General features: G+C 39.8%; 1 protein-coding gene across 1 annotated transcript in view; it reads left to right on the top strand.

The window, feature by feature from the left end:
* CDH8 (cadherin 8) overlaps positions 1-16,124 on the top strand; it is a 159,315-nt gene that overhangs the window by 16,690 nt on the left and 126,501 nt on the right. The window lies entirely within an intron of this gene.

Raw genomic sequence — 16,124 nt, forward strand, 5'->3', positions numbered from 1 at the left:
ATTTCCTAGTTAGCTAACCTGCTATTTCCAACAAAATTATGCATATTCCATTTGTCAAAAACCCCCCAAGCATGTTCACATCCTTTCTTTTGTATCATTAGTCACCACTCCTCGCCTCTGTCAGCTGAAGATTTTTTTAACAAAGCAGCTCTTTGCAATATGTTCCTGTGCATTCCTAAAGGTTGCTACACCTATAGGTCATGTTCTATCTCCAGTCTGATGAATCAAGTTGTTTATGCTCTGACAATTTTTAAAAAACAAGAACCAAAAAGGAAAGTGTGGACTGTACAGCAAATCATGAGGTCCTAGTTTATGTGGAGGTCTATGCACACATATGGAATAACAATATTGCCACAGATATTTTAATTTAATGTCAGCGTTAGAATGATCATATTTTTCAGTGTCACAGCTGCTGCTGCTCTGTTCTGTGTTCTGCTGCCCTAAAGCTTTGCTTGTTACCATGCATTAGTTTATTCTGGAGCTCAGGGTGTTACCTCTAGTCAGTGAATCAGCCTTGCACTTGTATGAGCCATCTGTATCCATCAGGGATGAATTATCCTCAGAATTATTCTTAGGAAAGAATGATCTGTTCATAAATGCATGTATGGCAGTGAGCAGGTATAAATACCTTAAGTGTTTATCACTAAAGTTCAACTCCCTCTGAACAACCAAGTGCATTATTGTCTTACTAGCTGGCTACTGAGGTTGAGTAAAGAAAAATCTAGACAAAATTATGGATAATAGTTAATTTCATGGTAATCTTGGAGTTTCCATGGATAGATGAATATCATATAGTATAATATAGGGACTACCAATAACTCTATTTTATTATTGAAGAGAACGCAGATCAAGTGCATCCCCAAACCTTCCCTAGTGTAGCCACTTTCCAGGTGAGACAGGGTCAGAAGGTGTAATGAGCTTTCTATGCAGTGACTTTTGGGGCTGTGTCAATTTACATCTATATCAGCTCTTTGGTATCTGTTCTCATTTGTTTCTCTGCGGTTAGTAAGGTATCTCAATTTCACAGAGACAGCAATGTGCATATTTCACATCTTAAAATGTTTTATTCAACCTATTCTTTCTGGAATATTTTAGTTGAGCTTTTAAAATTATTTTGAGTAGCTGGGGGGAATCCTGGGTTTGTACTTTGTAGTATTTTGATTTTCAGGGTACAACCAGTCTAAATATTTCTACTATTTTAAGGGTTTTTAGGTGGTTATAACATCCTGAATTGAGTCATTGGTGAATAGAAGTGGGTAGGTTAAACTAAGCCAAACTAAGGAAGACATTATCCCCTCTTCTGCTGGCATTTTAAATAGAATTAGCTAAAATGCTGTGACACTCTATTTGTTGAGACTGCTGCATAATTAAAACACTGCATGTTACAGACGGAAATGAGCAAGAAGCAAAGTTTGTTCCCATAGGGAGGAATTTTTGGTTTATTCATTAGAACATAGAATATTTTTGGAATTCTTCTCTCTATTTTTTCTCCCTCTCCACAGAAAAAAAAAGCATCCATATTGCTGACTTATTTTTCTTTCCTAAGGCTTGTGAGTATTGAGAGTGCTTCCAGGCTGATGTGCAGCCAGTGGGAGCAGAGGTACTCCACAGCTTTAAGAGCTGCCCTTAATCCTTCCTGACTGGAAAGCAGAGACTCCCTCAATTATACTTCTTGGCAATCCTTCCCAAAACTTAAGGGTGTACAGAATGTCACAAGCAAAACACTTTCCTTTTCTGTGGAGTTGGGCTGTGGTTTGTCTTCTGTCACCCTCGTTGGTTTCTTATCCACTGCAGTTTAAAAATAACCTCCTTTTCAGAACTTGCAGTGGATTTGCACTTACCTGGTTCCTCCTCCTGGCTTTTCCACTTACACTCTTCCTCCAGCCTCCTGAGCTTTTCCCCTGCCAAAGGATTTGCACACCTGGGGTGTCTCCTTTGTTCCACGACTTTATTAACTATTTTTTCTGCTCTATCACTTACCTTGATTTTCTTTTTTTGGCCAGATTTTGAATGAAGGACACTCAGTAAAACAGGATATAGTGAGTGCAGAGAGGCTTAACATTGTGGAGAGAGTGTCATCAAATGTCTGCCCCATTTTTCCTGCCTTTTCTGGATATAAATGTGCTTTTTTCCTGTTACAGTCAGTACTGCTTGCTATGTGCTTTTTTCATGTTGAAAGTTCTAGTATAATCTTCAAAAAAATCTTTTATTTGATGGTTAATTGCCTCAAAGACAACATTCTAGAAGTAAATCTAATTATGTAGATCTTTGTTGCAATTTTTGTCTCTACACTCTTGTAGAGTGTACCTGGTGCTTTTCATAGTCATGTATGTTTTGTACAAACATTTAATTAGGTGCTTTTGGAGAGCAAATACAAAAATAAGTTTTGCACAAACAGAAACAATACACACACAAGCAGAATTTATGTTCTCAAATGTACCTTAAAAACCCACTGAAAATTCAGCTCTTAAGAGCTGCTCAGAATAGAACTGATACTTAAATAATGGTTTTCATGTTAGTGGGTACAAAGGCACTGAGTAGAATCATTTGGTCTTAATGGAATGGATGGAGTTTATCAGCAAAATAAAACTGAAAACTGAGATGAGTTTTATAGGATATAAACAGAACACAAATCACTTTGCAAATTAAAGCCTGAATGCAGAGACTGTGAGTCCCTCCTGTTGGTGAAAAAGGTCTCATACCAAGGTTTGTGAAGTGCAGGGAAATTTAGCAAGGCAGGATTGCAGAGGTCTGTAATATCTTTTATTAAACTGCTCAGTTTTTCCAGGGGAAACAGCTTCCAGACATAAAGACTCCTCTCCAGAGTTTTAAGTGTTGCAATGTAACTGCACACACTTCAAAGGGGCTTGTTCTGCATGGATATAGAGTAATAAATGCATTCCCAGTGTATTTGCTCTAATAAATGAAGTAAACTGGGGTGAGACTAATAGGAGGAATTAATATGAGCACCTTTTAAAGTGTGGTGTCTTTCTTCAATGACTCGAGTAAAGGACCGGAGCAAATCTTTTGCTTTCATTCTTGAACCTCTTAGAATGAATTTGAGTAATATGCACTTTTAATGCCAATTTTTGTCATTATGTTTGGTAGGATCATGCTCAAAATGAGCAACTCTACTCGAGTTCACACATCTGTAAAGAAGTGCTTTCTGAATTTATGAGATTTCCTATAAAAAGCTACAAATATTCTAGTTTTAAACTTTTTTTTTAGGGTTATAATCATATGGCATTTATTTTGCCACGTGGTATTTTCATAGAATCATGGAATAGAATATCCTGTGTTGGAAGGGATTCACAAGGATCACCTAGTCCAGCTCCTGTCCCTGCCCAGACACCCCAGCAATCCCCCTGTGCATCCCTGGTGTCCAAATGCTGCTGGAGCTCTGGCAGCCTCGGGGCTGTGCCCATTCCCTGGGAGCCTGGGCAGTGCCAGCACCCTCTGGGGGAAGCAGAACCTTTCCCTGATTTTCAGCACAACCATCCCCTGGCACAGCTTCATGCTCTGTGTCCCTCCTTTGGACATTCTCTTTATGAATTATATAATTCTTATTAAATTCTTTATGTTCTGATTCATTCTACATCATTCTGATTTATAATTCTTATTAAAATAAGTCCCATATTATTTTGATCTGCACATGTAAAAATGTATATATGCATTTTGAGAAACCTGCCAAGTAAGCTTTTTTGTGTTCATGCAGCACACACCAAATGAGTTTGGGTTTATTCCCAGCAATGAAACACCGAGTGACACATTTGCAAATACCCTTTTGTACTTCATTTCTTTTTTCCCCCCTTCACCCACAGAAGCAGGTACATACTTTACAAAGCTTCTGAGTCTCCTTTAGAAGCCTCCCCATCCTGCACAGTGCTGTCAGCAGCTTGCAGCCTCCCCGTGGCTGACAACCTCATTCAAGTGTAGAGTGATATGTCTTGTGACACTGCATGCTGTCCCTGAGGACTTGATTAGTTAGGTAGAACTTCCACTTGCTGTACACTGCTGCATCTTCTCCATCTCCTCTGCATGCTCTTCCAGCACCACGGCAGATGTGCTGTGAAATCTGGGCTCTAGCAAATGCCACTGTTCTTTCACAGGAGACAGCCTCTGAATCCACAATGACATAGGTAATAAAGTGAAAAAGCATCAGGAAGCTGCATTTGGGGTACTGCAGCTCCTGTTTTATGGAACATGTGCTGTGTGAGATGCTTTAAACGGGTTAGGACTTGGTTTAATAGATGTTTTTAAGCAGAAATCTGGGAGAGGTACTGTAACAGCAGTTGGTTGTTATTAGAATTATAGAATGTGCTCAGGTAGAAGGGATGCACAAGGATCATCCAGTCCAGACCCTCCAGCAATCCCCCCTGGGCATCCCTGGCAGTGCTGTCCAAACACTCCTGGAGCTCTGGCAGCCTCGGGGCTGTGCCCATTCCCTGGGAGCTTGGGCAGTGCCAGCACCCTTCCTGGGTCATCTCTCCAGCTCCTTGTTCCAGCCTGTCTGTACATCCACGGTGCAGAATCTGGCACTTGTTTGTCTTTGTTAATCCTCACAGAGCATGGAGAGAATGAAAGAGGCAATGAAGGCCACGAAAGTTGTTTGTTTGTGTTTGTGTTCTCTGGCTTACTGATAAATGTATCCAAATTTAGGTCCAGGCACAAAAATCCACCAGCAGTCACTCAGGTTGCTGCTGGCTGTGTCACATCACTCTGCTGGCAATACTTCCAAGTTGTCCCAGAACCTCCCCAGACTTTTTGGATTTCCCTGTTTCCAGTCCCCAAAAGAGAGATTGCCTGTTTTGTCTGTGGGGAGAGATTTGGGAAGTGAGTGTGGCAGGGAAGAGCAGCCCCTGTGGCACACCCATGCCCACTCCAGGACTCTGGAGAAGGTGCTCTGAAAACCCTGGGTGGGAGCAAACCAGTGAGACTGTCTTGGTGAGGCTCAGAAAGCATGGCCAGGTTGTGGTGAGCTCAGGGAGATTTTCCATCTGTGGCTGCTTCTAAATTCCTTGGTTTGTGTCTTTTCACTCTGTTCAATGCAGATTTTCTTGTATGGCTTGTGGGATGAGGGAGCTGGGCCACTTTTGCTGTTTGGAGCAACAGAGATTTTTCCCTTGATGTTTGGGGCTTGGGTTCAGGGCTGTAGAGGAGAGACAATTTTCCTGTAGGAGGAGCAGTAGGGAAGCATCCTGTTCTCACATCAAGTGCTCCAGGCTGAGCTACTGTAGAACCTGAACCTGGAAATGCAGAGAGCACTTAACAATAGCTTGGAGCTGTATGTTCTACATTATCCATGCTCTGTGCAATCCTTGATTTCTTTGCTAACATGCATTTCCTGTCTTCACCAGGAAATGGTAAAATGTTACCTGTTTAAAAATCATATTTTACTTGTTTAAAATCATGACTGGTTCTGTTTGAAGCACAAGTGGTGCAAACAGGAGAAATAAATAAGGTTTTAATTAAACAAGTTCCTTCCTCACATTTTGCTTATAATTCCTGCCCTAAGCTTGTGATTATGATGGCTGCCTGAAAATACTGCTGTACTCAAGTGATGAGAATCAGAAATATGTATAACTAAGGCCAGCAGTATTTTAAGGGATGAATTACACACTTTTTCCCTGAGTCAAAAAACCTTTGGGACATGAAGGAGTAGCAAAGGTCTAGCATAAGTTTCATAGGACATAGCATAATCCTATGTTAATTGCATTAATTACATTATAGCATAATCCTACATTGGTAAAATCTTCACAGAAGAGCATTCACAACACCATTTTAAATAGGTTCTACTATTTTTTTTTCTAATACACACTTGCATGTTTTTCTATGATTTAAACGCGTGCCATAAAATATTCAGTGTCTGAAATGTTGCAAAGTCAACATTGCCTTCTGAGCCTTAGATTTTTGTTATTTTGCAACCAAAATTACACATTCATTTTCCTGCTTAAGTTTAATAAATTCCCAGAAGCTGAAATGTATCAATTATTTTGTTACTGTATTCTTTATGGAAGTTTGAATTTCCCCTGCCTTTTGTGTGCTTGAAAGGGAAGAGGTGACTGTGTACAGCACAGAATGCTCCAGTTTGCACAGTCTCAATCAGCTTAGTAAGCAGGAGTATAACTAGCTAAGAAAAACTCCCTGTAATTAAATGTTACTGCAAAGAAAATAAATATAGCAGACAACACTTTATAGAAGTCTGATAAAAGTATTGTTTTTTCAAAAAAAGTATTCCTGAGCCTGCACAAATTTGTTTATTTTTTTTTAACTGAGAACAAGTTCCAAGAAAAAATTTCAATCTAAAGCATAAATTTAAGTAAAAACAGTTTGACTGACCCAACAGCATCTACATTTTCTACTACAGTGTAAAAAATATTTTACTGATTTCTCTAAGATTTAAGAAACAAGGCATATCTCCAGACACTGAAAATCTCATTTCTGTATATTTCTGGGAGTGTTACTGCATGCAGTTGAACACTTCCATGCTCCTTCATCTCCAGCCTGGGGCATGATATAACCACAATTTAGGCAGAGACACAACTTAAACCCCTTAAACATCAGCTGTAGAACAGGACTGGTAATAACTTCAAAGAGGCAATTTATCAGTTACTTATGAATCCAGCATTTTAAAGGGTCAAACTGCAAAACACCAAGTACCTCCTCAGCTGCCTTTATTTTCTTTCATGGAGTAGGAAAATGTCTCTGATGTGAAGAATAACTTAAAAGTTGGGCAGGGGTTTTGCTAGTTGAGTTTGTTTTTTCTTTTGTTCTGTTTGGGATTGGTGGTTATTTTAAATTTCCTTTTTTTAAATAAAAAGGGATGGTTTATGTTATTTTAACATTATTCATTTAAACTTCTTGGTCATGTTTTTCTAGAGCCACAAAAATCTGATACTCTGAAAAAAGAGCAGCTAATATTGAGTGGTTTGTTTGTTTGTAAAGAATTAGAAGCTTGTGTGCTTTTCAATATATTGATCTGAAAACTTTATCTTCCTCTGAGTGAAATGTTGTCCAAGTATGCGTGCAAAATGCTGAAGTGACACTATGAAAAATTGAGTTGAGCTTTCCCCATGATATTCTGAGATGCCCTATGATTGTTTAGTCTTTCCAACACTGCTTCAGTAAATGGTTTTCAATTTCTACCTGTAGGGCCTACCCCTTGAGCTGTCAGTGTGCTTCAGTTCCAGTTGTCAATTTAACTACCAATTAGTGCCAATTGTGAGGGGAGTTTTTTGCTAAATTTTGTCCTTGCTGAACTTGACAAGCATATTTCCCATCCATCCATGAGCTCTCAGGTAGCTGTGATTTCCCAAAAGTGCCAGGATGTGTCTTTCAACCCGTAAAGTGAAAGGGAAGTTTTATTGTTCTCAGGTCCAGACAGGATATTCCTCAATGTGCCATGGATTTGTGTGACAAAACCCTTAATTCTGTATTAAAATGAGAAATGCTTTGGGACCAATTCCTTTGGTGGCTGTAGGCTTCCAGTAAGAGCTGTGGAACTCATGAACTGAGAAAGGCTTTGTAGCTGCTGGGTACACTGTATTTTTAAGATGAAATAAATGTACAATCAGAGGAATCACAAGAAAAATGAGCTTTCAAGTGAAAATAATCAGAATGGGTTTGCATAAGCCTTGTTTCTTGGACGTTCTGTTTTAAAAGTTGGGCTTTCTTCCTATTCTGGTGAAGTCAAAGAAGAAAAAGGGAGCCATAGTGTGTGTGGTGCAACAGACCAAGGAATTCACAGCTGAGGGTCTTTAGTTTGGTGTTTGGCTTTTGGTTTTGGTTATGGGGTTTTTTTGACAAAGCCAGGGAGGTTGATGTTGGACAATTTACGGTGTCAGTTTCATTACAGAAATAATTTGCTGCAATAAATATTTTAGGCAGAGTTTAAAGGTAACTATTATTTGCAAGCAATGTGTGAGGCATGTAGAATTGTAAAATAAATGCAGATAATTTTCCTACAGATATTTAAGCAAATATTAATATGTTTGAATAGCCTCTCGGTGATCCCCGAGGAACACCTGGAGTGATGCAGAGTACTTCAGAACTTTCCTTTTTCCTGAGGACTCCCTGTTAGTGTGAAAATTCCCCTGCAAGGATTTCTTTTAAAGCCTTTATTTTACAGCAGTCATGCCAGCAGCTAAGCAAAAGTAAGTGTAGCTCTCCCTGGAGACTGTCAATGGCATTCCTGAATTAACCGCAGGAATCATTAGGAGCCACAGAAGACATCCCCTTCCTTGCTCCGGGCTCTGAGCTCAGTAACTGCTTCCCACCCAGCCCCTGGTGAGCAGAAGCAAAGCTGAGGTTTGTTCCAGCCTGGGAATGTGCTGGAATAAAAGGCTGGCTCACAGAGCATCACTGGAGGTGAGCAGCAGTGCTGCGGGCACAGCAGCAAAAGGGATTTCAGAGCGGTTCAGGGGCCCCGGGCGTTTGCTGGTTCCCATCCAGAAACCACATTAGCTAATTCTCCTTTCCCTGGCTGAGGGAGCTGCATGTGTGCAGTAGGGTACTGCTGCCAGGGAGAAAAGGGATTTTGGTATGAGCAGAACCAGTGGTGGGCACCCAGCTGTGCAGCACAGAGGAGCCGAACCAGACCACACTGTGGTATTTTATGGGGCCTCCTGTGGCAGGAAGGAAATGATGAATCTGACTTCATGTTCTTAAATAGCTAATTTATTATTTTATTTTATTATATTATATTAATATGATATATATTTATTATTTTGTTATTATATTATTATATAACATTATTCTGAACTATGCTAAATAGATATAGGATACTTACAGAAGGTTTAACAAGGCACTAATGAAAAACTCCTGACTCACCAGGGTCCTAACACAGCTGGGCCAAGATTGGTTATTAAGTTGAAAGAATTCACATGTTGGATAAACAATCTCCAAACCACATTCCAGAGCAGCAAAATGCAGGAGAAGCAAATGAGATAATATTATTTTCCTTTTTCTCTGAGGCTTCTCAGCTTCCCAGGAGAGAAATCCTGGCAAAGGGATTTTTCCAGAAAATATGACAGTGACACCACACCTCTTCCATCCTGGTGTTTTCTAAGGTCATCATGCCACAAGCATCATCAGGATCTATTTAACATTTTGTTTTGGCATCTTTTACAGCCAACCCAAGCAGACAGAATTCTAAAGCAAATGGGCAAAACTGCTGTATGATCTTTTTCAATTAGTTTGGAATAATTGGCACTGGAAATGGTGCAGCATGAACCTGTGTATTAAATCATGATGCAAAAGGCTCAGAACCTCCTGGTGCTCACCTCAGTGAGCTTATTAAAGATCTGCCATATTTTTGCAAATCAAGTAGTTAAAGAATACAGAATGCAGAATAAAGTTCTAAATGGAATTACTGACGTACTTGCTATCTTGCTATTCCCTTTTCAGTCTTATTTCCTTTTTTTTTAATTTTAAATTGACTGTTTTTCAGTCCACCTGTTCTCTAATTATTATGCAGTCTAAAGCATTTCACACAGACCACTGGCACACTTTGCAATTTCTGGTGTTGTCCTGCCATACTGACAAGAAAATACAACGTCCAGAGGCAAAGGGAAAATGCTTGTACTTCTTTCTTCACATAAAATCATCTGAAACAAGACTTAGTGCCAAGGCAGTATTTCCAACTTGTTCATTTATTTCTGCTAATTAATGGGTCTTGATTATGCTGTTGGCTATCCCACATGAACTGAGATCAAGTCCTCTAAATGTACAAGGACTTTTTATTGAGTTTTCATATGAGCAAATGGAAGTTATTTTAATCATTTAAATTATACACTGAGATTTTACTTGGTCTGTAGGACTAAATTGATATTTAAATTATGGGTTTTTTAAAAAAGAAATATCAATATAAAATTGTTTCTTGGGAAAATTTTAAAAATATTGGACATATCCTCAAAGCACCCTCACCATGAGAACTGGTGCACCAAGTAGCAGGAAATGTGAAAGCTGTTAATGCTGACATTTATATCAAGAAGCCTTGGCTAAAATTTTGATTGATTTTGTTGAATAGGAGACAGTTCCTGCCTCAAAGCTGATGCTGTCTAATTGAGAAATGTAATTTATTAATAACTGAAATCAGATATAATAGGAAATATGTGTATACTTCAATATGTTGAACATACAGGCCCCATGGAATTATCATAACTCAAAGAAAGAAAATGAACAACACTAAATTGTCAGGCAACATTAGGCCCCTCTTTCTGTGTAGAAAGCAATGGCACTGATCATTCCATTAAATAATACTTTTGTAATTGATCTAAATTCTGCCCTTCTAAAAGACCCCCTGCTCCTTCCTGCCTATCACTGATAAGCCAAGGACTGCATGGAACTGAGCAGTCTGCATGCAAAACCAAATATTTGGATTTTTAAGGGAATTTTTCAGTAAATGTTTCTAGCTAAATGCATTCTGCACCAATCCTGTAGCAGACAATTCTCTGTGGGGGACAGACTGATGGATAGTAAAGCAAAACTTTGCTCTGTCAGGCTGGAGGTCACCCCTGAGAGAGAAGGTTCATTGCAGTGCTCTGAATGGGGGATGAAATGCATGTGTTTTATACTCAGGGAGTGAGAAAAACCATAGCATGGCTGAGGCAGTATTTATGGCACAGACAACATCTGTTCAGAATCAGGAATACATCTGTAATTCTTGCTGAATAACTGGATAAGACAGGAGATACTTATCCAACTCTGAGCCAGGCTCTGTTTTCCAGTTTCACTAGGCATCCAGTCCATCCTAATGTATTTATTGTAAAGTCTATAATGCAGTTTATGCAGGGTCTGCTGGAGCCAGAGAGGTGAAACAAAGAGGGCTGACTGAGATGAAAACTGGTGTGTGTGTGATGTGTGAACAGCTTGGTACATGTGTAAGGGAATATTGAAGGGATTTCTGTCAAGGGGGACCACAATAACCAGTAGGGCTGGGGTTTAATTAGGGAAATTTTTGCTCTTTCTGGCATGGAATGTAGGAGCACAAGAAAACCACTTGGATGTCTTCTTTGTTAGGTAGCATGGCCACGATGTGGTCACCCCAAAGCTTCTCCAGTGCAGTGAGCAATGTGCCAGCCTTTCCTCCCAGCAGAGCTGCTCCATCCCTCTGCTCAGCCTGGAGGCTCCTCTGGGCTCTCTGAGCAGCTCCAGGTCCCTCCTGTGCTGGCCCAGGCTGGGCAGCTCTGCAGGTGGGCTCTCACTTGAGGGGCAGAATCCCCTCCCCTCCTGCTCCTGCTGGGAGATCAGCACAGGTGAGGTTTCATAGAATGGTTTGGGTTGGAAGGAACCTTAAAGCTCATCCAGTGCCACCCCTGCCATGGCAGGGACACCTTCCACTGCCCAGGCTGCTCCCAGCCCCAATGTCCAACCTGGACATCCTTGGGCACTGCCAGGGATCCAGGGGCAGCCCCAGCTGCTCTGGGCACCCTGTGCCAGGGCCTGCCCACCCTGCCAGGGAATAAATTTTTTCCTAATATGCAATCTAAACCTAAATCCATCAGTTTGAAGCCATTTCCCCTTGTCCTGTCTCTCTAGGCTCCTGTAAATAGTCTCTCCCCATCCTTCTTGTGGGCTCCTTCAGGCACTGCAAGTCCACACAGATTGACCCCTGTAATGTTTGTGACCTTTCCCATTCTTTTAGAAATGCTGCTGAACTTTTCTCTAGTGTCTGTGCCTTCATCCTCAATGCAGCAGGACTGGGAGCTGAAAGGGAAAGAGGAAAAATAAAAAGAGAATGCACTGAAGGTAATTTTGCACGTGGTACCATGTTATGCTTTGCAATAAGAAAAGATTTGCAGCCACTCAGAAATCCTTTATTTTATAATCTCTCCTATTGATCACACCTGTATTGAAATCCTGAACGTGGGAGCTCAAACATTCTTTGCTGGGCTTCTTAGAAATAATTGGGTTATCATTTATTTCATCAGAGTATCAAAAAGGCGTAATGAGACATCCTTTAATCTTTAAAAGTGTTTTGTCATTCTGTGCCTTACCAACAGAGCACTGGTCTGGATCCTTTGGAAGTGCAGATTGCTCATTAGGAATGCATGCAATGAAATCATTTAGGAGAGGGAACGTTCATCCTGTGTGTTTCTAAATCTTCACTATTTTCAATTGATTCTTCATATGAAACATTTCTTGTTAAGGATGTTTGGAGAGGTGTAAAGTGTATTGTGTGCTAAATCAAAGCTGCTATGGTTTCACTTATGGGAATTAATGATGGGCCATGTAAGTAGAAAAGGTATTGCTGTGTATAACCTGTCACAGCCAAACTGGGGAAAGGTTTGTCCTTGCTACTGTTCTGGCCTTTTATTACAAAGAGCAGGAAGAACAGTCAATAACCACTTATTAATGATTTTCTCTGTCCTTTATTCTAGCTTTAGGTACATTAGGCTCTCAGTAATTATCTCATTCATAATCCTCCATAACAAGTAATACGTTCTACATCTTGTGAAGCATAATTGGAAAATATTTTCTTTGGATGTACACTATTTCTATCTTCTCTTTAATATAAATTTCCTCAAGAGTATCATGCCAAGGAAAAATGAGCAAGCATAATTTTATACAGGTAATCAAATCTCTCAAATGTTGGCACATTTTCCTTTATCTCCATGGGACCAAAAGCTAACCTTCAAATAGACCTAGGCATTAAAGGGGAGAATTTCAGCACACAATTAGAACTCAAACAAGCTTGTACAAGGTAGCTTGAACAGAAGTGCTATTTTGAGTTATTAGTACTGTATTTCTACTACAGAATATTCCATTTGATTAATACAGAAATGCAAGGGAACATACATATATACACACACACTATATATTACTCTAAGTGCATGTGTTGTGTCTTTGTGCATATATAGATATGTCTAATACATTATTTAAACATTGGCTTAAAGCAGGAGTTTACAGCCTTTTCTAAATAGTTCTATTTTTGCCCACTTAGAACTCCAAACCACATCTTGATGCAGGTTTTATCTTACTGTGCTGAGCAAAATAAATGTGAGGGGGAGGGAAATAAAGAAAGAAATCAGCATGTCTTTGGATTCCTCTCAGCTGCAATACCCAGCAGAACAGTTAATTTATTCCAAACTTTCTGACATAAATCATGCTGAAGGGGAGACAAGGAAGCCCTAAGGGACTGCAGATACAAAGCTCAGGACTGGTTTCAGGCTGAGCAGACACTTTAATCTGTGCTGGACCTACAATGAAACCTTTCAGCCTCCATTTTTGTTGTGGAATTGAACATTCTCATTTCTATTCTCACTCATTTCAGTATCAAGGGCTCTGGTGAGTACAGAACCCAGGGAAAGATGATACTGAGAGAGCATTTGAGTCCCCAGCTGTAAATAATTCACTCTGTAGTGTAGTGTATAACCCAGCAAGATAGCTGCCATGTTCACTGTGCTTAAGCTAAAAGGAGACTCTAGATGGCTCAGGGAAGGTTTTTTTTCTGTTCTAACTTAAAAGTTCTGCTTGACTTTAGTTGCATATTCGAATGCAGCAGTTGGTAATTCAGAATTTTATGGTGTGAATATGCTCATTCTTCAAAACCAGCTTTTTGGATCATTTAAAATTCCATTTTCAGTTAGCTAGTTTATTCCATGGCTGTCCTATGTAAAGTCTGATGATTGAGGTCAGAATTTGGTTTTTTATGTGCTGGGGTCAAGATTTTTCTATTTTGCATTACCATGAAAATATCCACTGAGTTCTTCCAGTTATAACACTTGACTTCTAAGATAATATGCTTGGTGAGTCTTTTGTTAATTATTGCCTTAATTCACTGCGAAAATATTGGTAAAAACAAGATATTCAGTAATTGGCTTTTAAAATCTGGTGCAAGTATGATGAAAAAAAAAACCCAAAACAAGAAAGAACAAAAGCCCTCAATAGAGAATTTATATTTTCAGCCTGAGTTAAAACAGGAATGGAGATGAGGTGACTTGGTAATAGTTTTGATAATCTGCTAGGTTTATTTGCTGATGGAACAAGCTCAGATCACCTGGCTCTGTTTGGAATTTAAGTGAAGGTAGAAAGCAAGGGTAAGACAGCTTTGGCTTTGAGCCTCTCCTGAGTCAGACTCAGGCCAGTATTCCTTCTCCAGAGGAGCAAGGAACTTTTTCCAAGGGCTCTTGACAGCCTGAGGTGGCTCTGTTCTGGAAACTCTTACATTTGCACAGCAAAATTGAACATCATGAGCAGAATGAAGACCAGGGATAAAGAAAAAGGTGTACCTGGGAAGGGAACTGAGAAGGGTGGGAGCTGCTGTTCAGCTTTCTGTCCTGGGAAGAGGAATTTACATACCTACCTAATTGGGAAAAACACCAATCACTTGTTTTAAAATTTTAAAGTTTAATAGTAATAAAATGGTTATAAAAATAGTACTACAAATTAGAGCAATAAGAATTTGGACAGAGTTAGGACAGCAAAGGACAATAAAAGCAAAGAATTATGAATGTTTGGATGCTCTCCTCTTGAAAGCATGGCTCACTAACAAAGGATTAACTCTTGAAAGTAATAGCCTGTTGCATATTCATATATCTCATACATGATTCAAAAATAATTTTTAAACAAAGGGTGGTTTCTGGTCATTGTCAGCTTCCCCTCCTCATCTTGTAAATCAGTCATCTTGGTCCCCACCAAGTCTGGTCCTGCCCAATAAGGAGGCAATAACTCTTGTCTCGGAGACTTTGGTGTCTTGTTGCTGTAATCTCTGTGTGAAGAATTTGTTGAGCTAGTTGGAAAAAGTACTTTATACTGCATAGTTTATATTTTAATATTATGTTATAGCCTAAAACTATATTTAGCACACTACTGAAAAGGATTAATACAGCATAACTTTGACATAACATATATAATATTCATTTTAATATTTGTGAAAAGCCTATTATACTAAAATACTACATATTTTTCACACTAATCATATGGGTGAGGACACTGTCAGCACATTTCCTGCTTCTCTGAAGGTTGGCTGTGCAGCTCTGTCCATCAGGCACTCTGTGAGAGGCTGTGCCTGGTTTTACACCCCAGTGATGTGGAAGGCTTGCATTGGTGAACAGTGATGGCTGGCAGCTCTTTTCCAGCCTGGACAAAGGCATTTCATTGTTTCAGAGCTAGAGACAATTCAGGTGGAGTTGCTGAAGCTGCTGGTGGATTTCTAGGTCATTGTGACTCTCAGAAGCCATGTGCCAATGTCCAGATTAGTGCTAGAGCTGACCTCACCAGGACCCACAAGCTCAATGACCTGGGCGTTGCTTAGGAAATCAAATTTTGTCATCCTCTGATGGCAGTTCTTCTTTGTAGGTGAGATGACCTCTAACACTCCTTATTTCCTCTCAATATTTTTTGAACTATACCTCAGACTGTTTTATAAATAGGTGGTCTTAACATTAGTCAGTGTTTGCTGTGAAGCTTGCACAGGCTTGCTGAGTCTGTCTGGAAATCAGGCCATGCAGATTACTTACAAAATGTGTGTTTGCACATTTTGTCAAGTCTTAGGGCTGGATAATGTGTTCAGTTTTCAAAATACAAATTTAAAATAATGAAAAGATCCCCTTTGTAGTGCAGAGTGCAAAGGCCACAGCAGGGAAGTCAGAGGGGTGGCACATTCCTTGGGACCAGTCAGAACACATGTGGTGACATCTCTGTAAAGAGCTGCTGGGTGAGCTTGTCCAAGTTCTGCATTATTTGCTTAACCAGAAACAGCACCATGCACCTTTCCCACCTGCATTGTGCCTCCCTGCTACTGAAACAAGCTTCCACAAACTTCACTTCAGTGCATTTGACATTTTTGCTGTGTTTTGTATCCTTTTGTCCTGTAAAACAGTGTCCTTTGCACATTCAATTCGAGTCTCAGGGTCAGCTTCAAAAGGTTCAAGAACTTAGTGGAGCACTTCTGTTGTAAGATGAGGAAACCTTTGCTCCTCATACTTATTTTTCTCTTTCTCTGCATTGCTTTATGCTGATAAGGAAACTGAAGTTTGAGAGAGATAAATTTTTTTTAAAAATCCTTTGCCATTTACTTTCAATATGTCCAAGTGCAGCATATCTGTGCTGACTCCATGCTCAGTATTATCATTAGGACAACTTAGGGAGTGGGGAGAAAGGATTGTGGGAATAGCAAAAAG

The sequence above is a fragment of the Serinus canaria genome, chromosome 11 (assembly GCF_022539315.1).
Source record: "Serinus canaria isolate serCan28SL12 chromosome 11, serCan2020, whole genome shotgun sequence".
Classification (NCBI taxonomy): Eukaryota; Metazoa; Chordata; class Aves; order Passeriformes; family Fringillidae; genus Serinus; species Serinus canaria.